Source organism: Eptesicus fuscus, chromosome 7 (assembly GCF_027574615.1).
Source record: "Eptesicus fuscus isolate TK198812 chromosome 7, DD_ASM_mEF_20220401, whole genome shotgun sequence".
Classification (NCBI taxonomy): Eukaryota; Metazoa; Chordata; class Mammalia; order Chiroptera; family Vespertilionidae; genus Eptesicus; species Eptesicus fuscus.
This window is the reverse complement of record NC_072479.1, coordinates 97,331,691-97,343,790: the sequence shown is the minus strand read 5'-3', so window position 1 is coordinate 97,343,790 and position 12,100 is coordinate 97,331,691. Positions and strand designations below refer to the sequence as shown.

General features: G+C 52.4%; 1 protein-coding gene across 1 annotated transcript in view; it reads right to left on the bottom strand.

Moving 5' to 3' along the window:
• The window catches only part of ABTB3 (ankyrin repeat and BTB domain containing 3), a 258,580-nt gene that overhangs the window by 41,999 nt on the left and 204,481 nt on the right, over nt 1–12,100 (bottom strand).

Below are 12,100 nucleotides of genomic sequence, written 5' to 3'. Positions count from 1 at the left end.
TAAACTCTTTACACGAATTAATTCGTTTAATCCTCACTCAACACCAAGAGGTAAATACTATTTTTAACCCTCTTTTTAAAAAAAAATATCCTCACCCGAGGATATTTTCCCACTGATTTTTAGAGAGAGTGGAAGAGAGAAGGAAAGACAGAGAGAAATATTGATGTGAGAGAGACACATCGATGGGTTGCCTCCTGCACGAGCCCCGGACCAGGGCCCTGGCCGGGGAGAAGCCTGCAACCCAACCGAGGTATGTGCCCTTGACTGGAATTGAACCCAAGACCCTTTGGTCTTCAGGCCGATGCGCTATCCACTGAGCCAAACCGGCTAGCTCTTTACCCCTCTGTTAACCACGGGGAAACAGACACAGTGAAAGGACTTGCCCAAGGCCACACAGCCAGCAAGCAGAGGTGCTGGGATGTGAACCACGGCAGCCTGCAGAGCCCGCCTGGGTATCTACTGTGTCCCCCTGCCCCCCCCCCCCATCATGGCACATACTATTTGCCTCTCCCCTTGTTTGCCTTCCCCTCCAGGCTGGGGGCTTCGGTGAGAGCAGGGACCCTGTCTAGTGTGCCTGCATCGCAGTGTCAGACAGCGCCCTGCACATGGCACTGTTAAAAATGTTCGCTGAATGAACACAGGGCAGGTGGATGCTCGCCATTCAAAGCAGAAGCAGGGCAGAGAACTGGGAAGATGGAATGCGATCACAGATAGTCAGGTGCCTCGGACACAAACCCAGACGGCCGGGCGCAGCGAGCGAGAGGCTAGGGAAGGTGGGGAGAAAAATCAACGGGTTCCAGAAGGCGATGCAAACTCTGCTTGTACAGGATGTTACCTCCTTCCCACCGTGAACTGATCAATCACCGACGGAATCAGATCTGCAAGCATTTATTGAGCACCTGTTTGTGACAAGCTCTGCGCTAGGGGCTGAAGACATGTCATTGTCCCTGCCCTGGGGCCCACTGCCTGGAAGGCGAGAGGGCACAGGCACTGGCCATGAAACCCCCTGTGGTACATGCAGTGCTTGAGGGATCGGAGACATGCACCGAATAGAGCCTTGGGGATACAGCAAGGCTTCCTGGAGGAGGTGGCCCCTGAGCTGTGTCTTAAATGAGGAAGTGATAGGAGAAAAGAAAGCAGAACTTTGAGCTCGTAGGAGCAAAAGTGTGGCGACGAGGCATGGCAGGTGAAGGGAGGGCAGGAAAGTCCCAGTGTTTCCAGGGTCTAAACTTGTAGGTAGAGTGCCAGAGCTGAGGGTGGGGTGTGATTACAGGGGAGCTTGACCTGATTCTCAAGGCTCCAAACGTTACCCTTAAGGGCCACTGAATGTTTTGAAGCGGGCAGGGCACTGGTATGGCTGGAAGGCCAGCTCTGGAAGAGAGTAGAGGATGGGGTTGCGGGGAGCCATCCTAGAGGTAAGAGCCATGCCAGTGCCAAAGGAACTAGCTAAATGGAGGAAGAAGCTGCCAGTGACAGAGATGGGACCAGGGGCCGAGCGAAGGCTGTGGCTGCTGGGGTGGGGCAGATGCCGTGGGTCCTGGCTTCTCCACACGCAGGTGCCCATTTCTCAGATGTCGGCCCTGAGGCTGGTGGCCCACACAGTTTCATCAGCCGCAGTCAGCGCTGTCCCAGACCGCGCCCCCCCCCCCCCCCCCCCCGTCCCTCCTCTTGCCAATCCAGAGGGTGGAAATGGAGGAAAGGAGGCGGGCTCTCAGCATCCCTGGTCCCATTTCTGCCTCTAACTAACCCACATGGTGGTACAGGAAGGATTCAGTCTGTGGGGGGATTATCTTCTTTTTTAATCCTTGGAAGAAAGGAGAGGGGGTATTGTTTATGGTACTAGGACTCCTGCTCAGCAGTAAGGCTAGGTTCTGGGGAGAACACCAGAGGGGTGAACCACAGAGAGCCTCAGGAAATGGGGGTGGGTGGGGGGTGTGTATACGTGACCCTTCATTGGGTTCCTGATATATCGTTCATCTCTGCTGACAGAGGAGCCTTGGCGCAAGGCTGTCCTGAAATAGGAACCCTGCGGTAGGTAGGATATGTTCCAGTGGTCGGCAAACTGCGGCTCGCGAGCCACATGCGGCTCTTTGGCCCCTTGAGTGTGGCTCTTCCACAAAATACCATGTGCGGGCGCGCACGTACAGTGCGATTGAAACTTCGTGGCCCATGTGCAGAAGTCGGTTTTCGGCTCCCAAAAGAAATTTCAATCGTTGTACTGTTGATATTTGGCTCTGTTGACTAATGAGTTTGCCGACCACTGTGTTAGGCTTTCAATTGGTGACACTAGGATTTTGCTTCTGGCCACCAGGGGGAGCTGCTGCAGCGAAGATTCCAGAGGACCCTGAGCTTGGGGTTAGAGGGGGGTCTAGTGCTTCAGGAACCGCATCAAGTCAGGCTCCAAGGCCCAGGGAAGAACAGAGAGAGGTATTTAGGGGACCAGAGTTGACCAGGATCCTGGACTCCAAGATGAAAGATCACCTCAACGCTGCTGGGAACTCTCCAGGGAAGCCTGAGAGCTCCCCAGGTCGGGGAGGAATGAAGGACTCCGGGCCTGGCCTTAGACCATGGCATCAGCATCCAAGTTCAAACTTCTGGGGCACAGAATGGGGCCGTGCCATAGGGCCAGTTCATGGGGCTTTGGACTTGGGACTCATTGCTAGGGCTTCAGATTTAGCCAATAAAAGATACTTTAGCAAATATTGAATGGGACAAACTGACACTAAGACATTATTGACTGTTTATCTGAAATGGAACTGTTTTATCTGGGAATGGGCAGAGCCATTGAGCTCGTATGACCCTAAAAGAACACGAGGGGAGTCCATGGATCCCACTGTAGTGAGGACCGCACCCATCTCTAGGGAAAGAGGGAGCACCTTTGTGAAGGAGGCTTCATCTAAAGGACCGATGTTCCCTAAAAATGGTTAAGGAGGCCCGGCCGGTGTGGCTCAGTGGTTGAGCGTCGACCTATGAACTAGGAGGTTACCGGTTCGATTCCCAGTCAGGGCACATGCCTGGTTTTTGGGCTTGATCCCCAGTGTGGGGCATACAGGAGGCAGCCGATCAATGATTTTCTCTCATCATTGATGTTTCTATCTCTCTCTCCCTTCCTCTCTGAAATCAATAAAAATATTTTTTAAAAAATGGTCAAGGAAGAAGCTTCAAGCCCAATGGACAGGAGAGAATAGGGCGAGAGCAACAGGGAAGGGACTGGGGCATATGTCACTGCGGCTTCGGGGTGGGGAAGAGGAGGGGTCTGCATGTGTTTCACTGAAGTGTCTGGAGCCTTGATGGTGTGTGTGTGTGTGTGTATGTGTGCGCACACACACACACGCATGCGTGTGCGTGCACTCGCGTGTGCATGCAACTCTCGGGAGGTATCAGGTTTGAATCATTGTAAGGATAACTTTTCCTCTCCCAGACCACTGTCTAATTCAGGAAGAGGGTGCTTTGTGAAACCAGAGCCTCTTTCTTGGGAGCAAAGAGGCTGTGAATTGTCATTGTCATTGCGTTTGCAATTTCCTCTTTCCTGTCTGCTATTCTCAATGCTTGATTGATTCTCTCAAATAAGCATTTTTTTCCCCCTGGAGTCAAGCTAAATTCCATGTGACTGGATAAATATTACTGGGCACCATGCATGGGGCTATGAGGAGGGAGACACAGATTCTACCCCGTGTTCACTGAGCCCCAGACTGCTCAACAGACAATTCCAAGAACATCAGCAGTGTTTACCAGCTAGAGAGGTCCTTGATTTTAATTAGGGAGAGACAAATGGCAAGAAAATTACTGTAGTTAATGATGATGATGATAAACATCGTTGTTATAGGAAGCTGACATTTATTGAATACTTACTATTGAAATCTAAGCTCTTCCCATGTATTAATTCTTACAATTTTTACAATAAGCCCATGATGTGGGTGCGGTTAGAAGCCCCATTCCAGAGATGAGGAAATTTCCCAAGTCACAGAGCTGGTAAGCAGGGAGTTGGCATTTCACCGGCTGAACGGGCACCCTGCTTGACCCCTCTCAGTGGGACCAGGCACTTCCCCAGAGTGCTGGCGTGCTCCCAAATGCAACTGCCTACAAGAGTACCTCTCTTCAATGTCTCCCGGACCCTCAAATGTAGTATGTCCAAAATTGAGCTTTTTATTAACACATCCACCTCCCTCCCTCTGAACTTGTCTGCTAGTCATCCTATCTCCATAAATGGCACCCCTGTCCACCCAGGTGCTCAGGCGAGAACCTTGTCTCATCATTATATTTATTCCATTAGCTGTTGATTGTGCCACCCAAATCCCCAATTCCACATCCATTGCTTCTCTCTACCTCCCCTGGCCAGACCCTGGTTCCAAACACCTAGATGATTGCAGTAGCCTCGTAACTGGTCTTCCTGCTTTCACTCTTCTCCCTTCCAAACCGGTTTCTTACACAAGGGAAGAGTGAACTTAACCTTTTGCACTCGGATGTCGAGTGTGACTCGACACGGTTAGCATAAGAATTGAGAAAAAAGCAAGCGAGTGCAAAGGGTTAAAATGTAAATAGGACCATGCTATGCCCCTGCTTATAACATTTCAGTGCCTTCCCGTGTAATGAGAATCCACTCCAGCCTTTAGGGTCCCGCCCTGCTCTCCAAGCCTCCCCTTCCTCCTTCACTCTGCACCAGCAGCCCCCCTCTTCTGTCCCTTCAACAGGCCAAGGTCTTCCTGCTCTGAGGGCTTTGCTCCTGCTGTTCCCTCTCCTTGGAATGCCCTCCCCGTAGCTCTTTTCAGGGCTGGTTCCTTCTCATCTGTCAAGTATGAGCTTGAGTGTCATGTCCAGGAGGCCTTCTCTGTATGTAAAGGGGGGTATGCTCTTCTCCTTTTTTTTTCTTCTTTTTCCTTTAATCCTCACCTGAGGATATTTTTTCCATTGATTTTTTAGAGAGAGTGGAAGGGAGGGAGGGATGAGGGGGAGAGAGAGAGAGAGAGGGAGAGAGAGAGAGAGGGAGAGAGAGAGACACGACACATCGATTGGGTGCCTCCTGCACATACCACCTGACTGGGGCTGGGGATTGAATCTGCAACCCAGGCACATGCCCTTGACCAGGAATCAAACCCAAGACCCTTTGGGGTGTGGGCCGACACTTTAAATACTTAGCAACACTGGCCAGAGCTCCTCTCCCCTTTAATTTATTTTTTATTCTTATTTTTAATCCTCACCTGAGGATATTTTTTCCCCATTGATTTATTTTTATTTTCTTAGAGAAAATGGAGAGGAAGGAGGAGGCAGGGGGAGAGAGAGAAACATTGATGTGAGAGAGACACATCGATTGGTTGCATCCCGTTCACATCGTGACTGGGCCGGGGATGGAGCCTGCAACTGAGGTACATGCCCTTGACTGGGAATCGAACCCACAACCCTTGGTCTGCAGGCCCACACTCTAATTACTGAGCCAAACTGGCCAGGGCAAGCTGCTCTCCTTTTCGTCCCACCTCCAGGCCAGTTCCACCCCTCCCCTCACCAGCGGCCCCCAGTGCCTGCCCTGCATGCCAGAAGCACACGGTAGAAACTGGTGGGTGAGCCACACACAACTCATTCCTGAGGCCTCAGGAAACATCTGGGTATCAAGCCTCCCTCAGCCACACAAACTAAGCAATGGTTCTGGCCACTGAATTTTACCAGCCAAGGCAGGCAAACACACAAGCAGGTAAGAAACATTTTCCATAAAACACTCCTTTCTGTTCAACGGGGTTGGTTAGAAAATGGAACTCCGCAGGATCTTAATTCCTGCAGCATTCCCGGAAACACGCCTGGGAGCTCTTCTGACCAGCTCTGGAAAGTCTCTGAGGGACCTGCCACTGAAGCCCGACGGGGCCCCCTGGCTGGACAAATGGGTGCCCCCCTCCTACGTGCAGGACTGACTTACGCAGGAATCTATTAAGCCAGCCACCTGGGGCTTCATCAGAAGGCGATCAGCTGGGCGGTTTTCCCTTTGAGTGGCTTTCAGTGATGCCATAAAAAACTGATCAATTTAAGTACGAGGTCAGCTACCGAGGCAGCAATTTCTCTCATTTCTCAAGGGCCCCGGCCCCTAGAGTCCGGCTCAATAGCTGCCACCACTTCAGGAACGTGACTTCAGAGACGCGCTCCGCTCCGAGGGGCCTGCAGGCCTGAGCGCAGCACGGGAGATGGCGTGGAGGTGGCCGCTGATGCGTCCATGCCCCCCGCTGCTCCCTCGTGCACTCAGCTGGTGAGGCTTCAGACACATTTTATTCCTTTATTAATTTTTAAAGCGAGCACAGACGTTATGAGCACGCTCTCTGGTTCCCAGCTCTGCTCTTTAGCAGCTCTGTGATCTTGGGGCAAGTTACTTAACCTCTTCGCTGTTCAGTGTTCTCATCTGTAAACTGAGGTTAGTCATAAAACCGTCCTCCTCAGATTCTGGGTGCGGATTAAATGAGATCATCCCTGTACAGTGCTTAGAAGAGTCACAGGGCTTAGCACGCAGCTCTCATGAAATGTTAGAGATTTCATATCATAATCGTTCTTACAAATTACAAAGCAAGAGGCAGACTGTTTGGAGAGCATAAACGCTATTTGGAAGAAGCAAATAGGAGACACAGAGACTAAAGAACATGATAGTAAAAGCGCTTCTTAAGATCTCAAATTAGGCATCGTATCTAACAAATTCCGCCAGGAGAAAGGCCGTTCTTTCCCAGTGGGGAAACCCCGTCTCAGAAGGGTTTTGCAAGCACACGAGTGATGTCAGAGGTTGGGGGGAGGGGAATGGGAACCACGCTGGATAAAAGCAGTTTCTGGGACAGTCCAACGAGCAAGAAAGGGCAGAGCCTCTCAGGGTGCAGGGGGGCGGGGGGGTGCAGCTGCCCAGCCAGGCTTCCAGTTCCTCTTTCCTCCTCTGCCTGCAGGACCCATCCTGACCCGCTGGCGCTGGAAACCAGCAGCTCCCAGGGTCCCTGAGCACAGACTCCAGTTAACCCCAGTGAGGTGCGGGCTCGGAAGCCAGACCGCCTGGCTTCACCACTTGGCTCTGCCCTCGCTAACCAGGAAGCACTGTACCCGTGACTTAATCTCACTTACTTTTCTCATGTGTAAAACGAAAACACGAACATTCCACCTTTTACTTATGTAACAGACTAAAGGCCCAGTGCACGAAATGCGTGCATGGGTAGGGTCCCTAGGCCTGGCTGGCGATCAGGGCTGATCGGGGCCTTCTGGCTGCTGGCCAGGGCCTTCTGCTCCTGGCTGCGGGCTGCCGGCTGGGGCCTTCCTTCGTTCCATGCCACCCCCTGGTGGTCAGCGCACGTCATAGCGAGCGATCGAACTCCCGGTCTCCTGGTCAAACTCCCAAGGAGACACTTTGCATATTAGCTATATATATATATATATATATATATATATATTTAGTACCTACCATGTAGCAGGCATATTATAAGCTTTTTATAAATATTAACTTGTTTAACTCTCATGATAACCCTATGAGGAAGGATTATTATTATTAACCTATTATACAGATAAGGAAAAAGGGACACAGAGGGGTTAATGAACGTGCTCATGGTCACACAGCTAATAAGTAGGAGTCGGGATTTGAATCGGGGCGGCCTGGCTCCAGAGTCTGTCCCTCCATACAGCCCAGCTCTCAAGGAGTGCTGGCAATTTCTGGGCTTCGGAGGGATTTCTCACACATGACTCTGGGTCTGTACCCCAAAAGTTCTAAACAGTTCTCATATGACCTTCCTCATCATCAGCAATAATAATAATAATAAAGCTACCCTTTACTGCAGGCTCATTATGTGTTGTTATTGTTATTCCCGTTCTATTGGCAAGAGAGACTCAGGCCTGAGCTCTGCCACCAGAGCCTGTCCCCCCAGGGCAGGCAGGGCCTAGTGCCACGCCCAGGGTTCACACCCCGCTTGGTGGCTTCTTCTCGTTACCTCGACAGGTAGCTTAACCTCTCTCAGCCTCTGTTTGTTCCTCCATCTGCAAAACAGGGATGGCAACAGTGGTGCTGACTGCCTGAATCTGTGACGGGGATTAAAGCAGAGAGTACATCTGAACCACTCGGCACAGAGTGTGATAATGACTGCCCAATACGCGAAATGCATACTGATCACGATGCCATCATTTCCTAATTGTAGGGCCTCTTCCCAGGGATGCAATCAGGCCATCTGGAAGTCCCTCCCTCCGCCCCGCCTCCAGCCACACAAACCACCAGTCCCTGAGCAGGTCTTCTGGCCCCCAAGCAGTTCTGGGGCCTGGCCCTCTGAGCCCAGCCTTCACTGTGGTCCCTGCTGGCCCTTGAGACAGACCTGCTGTCGCTCCCACGGCTCCGCACGTCCCTTTCCCTGTGTTTCTGTTCTTATTCATCTGGGTCTCACCAGCAGGCTGGCGACCTGGGACAGAGCAACTTCCAAGGCCCCAGCAGCCTGGGGTCTCTGGGGCTGTGGGACGGGAGGGGCTGCTTGGCCCTGCTCACAAGGAAGATGCGGAGCCCACAGCCACCGCAGGACGTGGGCTGAGGGGTCTGGCTGTCACCGGGATGACTCTGAGAGGACGCAGCCCCACTCCGCTGCCTGGGCCCTCACGGCCCACGATTTGGTTTCCCAAGGCTAGTGGGCAGATTGGCTGCCTTGGAACAGAGTAAAGATGTTAGCGATAATCAGAGACAGAAGTATTTACAGTTTCCCTGACACACTATAGTTAATAATAATAATCTATACTAATAAAAGCGTAATATGCTAATTAGACCAGACAGCCAAATGACCTTCTGGACGTCCTTCCGGACAAAGCCGAGTGACAGAGGCTGAGGCAGGGGCGATCAGGCCAGCAGTGGAGCAGTTAGGGGCATCAAGCAGGCAGGCAGAGGCAGTTAGGGGCGATCAGGCAGGCAGGCAGGCAGAGAGGGGTTAGGAGTGATCAGGCAGGCGAGCAGTTAAGAGCCAGTGGTCCCGGATTGCGAGAGGGATGTCCGATTGCCAGTTTAGGCTGGATCCTGCAGGGGTACCAGATTGGAGAGGGTGCAGGCTGGGCTGAAGGACAAACCCCACACCCCTGTGCATGAATTTCATGCACTGGGCCTCTAGTAATAATAATAATACCTGGCACTTATCAATAGCTTCCCATGTGCTAAGCATTTCCCATGTAATAGCCCATCTCATCCTCCAAATAACCCCATGCATTGGGCTCTGTCCTCTTCATTTCACAGATGAAAATCTGAGGCATGGAGGTCATGTCACTTGCCCAAGGTCACACAACCCTCAGGGGGTGGGGCTGGCATTCAATCCAGACAGGCTGACTCCTGAGCCCATGCTCCCATCTTGCTTAAACCTTCACGGGAACCCCAAAAGGCCGGTTTCAGCATCCCCATTTCACAAGTGAGGAAACAGTGCCCAAGAGGGGCTAAGTAATCTTGCCCTAAAATCGCTGGGCTCCTTCTCCTTCCATTTCAATCCAGACCTGTGTCATCTCAACGTCCAGACTTACGTCAGACTCCCCAGGGTCCCAGCCCCACAGAACCCAACGTTATCGAATTGCTACTCTGTGGCACACACTGGGGACACAGAGGCCACGGGGATGAGATTTCTGCCCCGGAGAAGCTCAGAGGCGCAGGGAAGTGCCAGGATCCGTTCATTCCCACATACCCATTCAGTGAGCGCCAGCTACAGGCCGGGCACTGGGCCCAGCAGCACGAGAGCCGACGTGGGCCCTGCCCTCCCAGGCTGCCACGGAGAAGGATATGAAGCAAGTGTTTGACTACGTAGGTGACTATGTAATTGAAAATGCAGATGCCTAGGGGAGAAAAATCAGAGCACAACGCTCACTCAAAACAGTAATTAAGGATCAAGTTGCCAGCCTCTCCTACCTCTGGGGGCTCACGGGAGAGACTGATGAAATCCAGGAGCAGACAACAATGCTGGCTTCCTTTACCTGGACCCAGACACTCACTGAAGGGCGGCGGGAAGGACTACTGATGTGGAAGTGTAAGCCAACCCAGCACATTCCCTTGCAGTAATACCTCGGGCAAGGAGCCCCAGCTCTCTCTAGGCTTCCACATTCTCATCTATAAAATGGGACAGCAGTGCCCGGCCGGTGTGGCTCAGTGGTTGAGCACTGACCTATGAACCAGAAGGTCACAGTTCGATTCCCGGTCAGGGCACATGCCTGGGTTGTGGGCTTGATCCCCAGTGTGGCCAAGCTCCTGTACCTTGTCCCTCTTCCCAGCCGGCAGGCCCCAATTGGCCTGCTGCCTGCTCGCCGCAGTGGTGGCACATCTGCGAGGGAAGGAGGAGGGGGGAGGCGGGGAACCGTGTGGTGGTGGGGTGCCGACAATGGCAGTGGTGGTGTCTGGTGTCCTGTGTTCGTTCCTTCTATGCCCGGCCTGGTGACCATTGCCTCCTCTCTGGCCCGGCCCTGATTGGCCTGGCCCTGATTGGCCCTGATCGCCAGCCAGGCCTAGGGAGCCCACCCATGCACGAATTTCATACACCGGGCCTCTAGTATATGTATAATTAGAATCCTCTCTAATAAAAGAGAAACATGCAAATTGACCATACCTTCGCTACACCCACAAGCCACACCCACCAGCCAATCAGGGCGAGCATGCAAATTAACCAAACCAAGATGGCGGTTAATTTGCATATCCAGGCCAGAGCAAAGACTGAAGACAGCATAGAAAGAAGCCAAGCACTGCAGAAGGGAGCGAAGCTGCTGAGAAGCAAGCAAGCGGGGCGGCGGAGAAGGAAGGGAAGCAGGCGGGGCGGGGAGAAGGGAGGGAAGCAGGCGGGGCAGGGAGAAGGGAGGGAAGCAGGCGGGGCGGGGAGAAGGGAGAGAAGCCAGCGGGGCTGCGGAGAAGGGAGGGAAGCAGGCAGGGCAGCGGAGACCGCAGCAGGAAGCCCTATTGCAGGAATCTTCCTGCAAGGGGCCTCTAGTATATATATATATATATATAATACAAACACGCATGCACACACACTGACACTCATTCACATATATGATATTATCTAATCCTTACTCTGATCCTAGAAAAACTATCCTCATCTTTCAGAAGAGGAAACTGCAGCACAGAGAGGCTCAGAAATGTGCCCCAGGTCACACAGCCTGCAAGCAGTGGAACTGAGATCTGAACCTGGATCCTTGCTCTTACCACCCACGCCACTGCCTCTCTGTGTCACCAAAGTCCTCCATGTTCATAGAGATTCTAGTCAACCGCTGCCCGGGTGAGTACTAGATGCCAGCAACTGGGCTGGGTGCCAAACAAATGTGAATTCCCAACCACGGTCTTCAAACTCAAGGCCCTCTTGCAATCGCCCCCCTGGGACGTTCCCCATCTCTCAACCATTTCTTCTTTCTCACCATTCCAGCCAACAAGGCCTGCCACCCACCCCACGGGCACCTTTCCCCACCGCCTTCCTGCCTGCACGCACGGTGTGCCCCTCACTCCACATCCTCTCCTCTGCATCCTGCCTTCCTTCAAGTTGTTCTCTAGAGACAAGTGCCATAGAGCAGCCCCGGACTCTCGGAATCCCAGACAGTTGGCGCTGAAAGAAAGCACTCAGCTCAACTCCTGACCTTCAGACCAGGAAACGGGAAGCCTGAGAAGGGGTAACCAATCGGAGTGGCCACAGATGCATTTCGGAGCAGAATCCATGTCTTTGAGTCACTTAGCAAGTCTCTTTTGTGGATACCCTTAGGTTTGTGTAGGGCAGGGATTCTCAACCAGGGGTGATTTTGTCCCCCAGGGACATTTGCCAATGTCTGGAGACACTTTTGGCTGTCACAACTAGGGAGACGCTACTAAATATTCTACAATGCACAGGACAGCCCTCCCTCCAAAGACTTATTCCATCCCAATGTCAATAGTGCTGAGATTGAGAAAGCCTAGTGGAGGGTAAGAAAATTTTTTTGCATCATCTTTTATATATGGAGCAGTTCCCATTACAGGATTCTGTAAGTGTGACAATAAAATGGTGCCTTCAGAAATGAATCGTGAAATGGCTTATCGTGGGCCTGACTTGGATACAGGGCCCCCTTGACCCCCCTCTCTTCTCAGCATATTTTCCCCAAAAAGCCAAATTCCCTCACACAGGCTTCAAGTCCCCCGAAT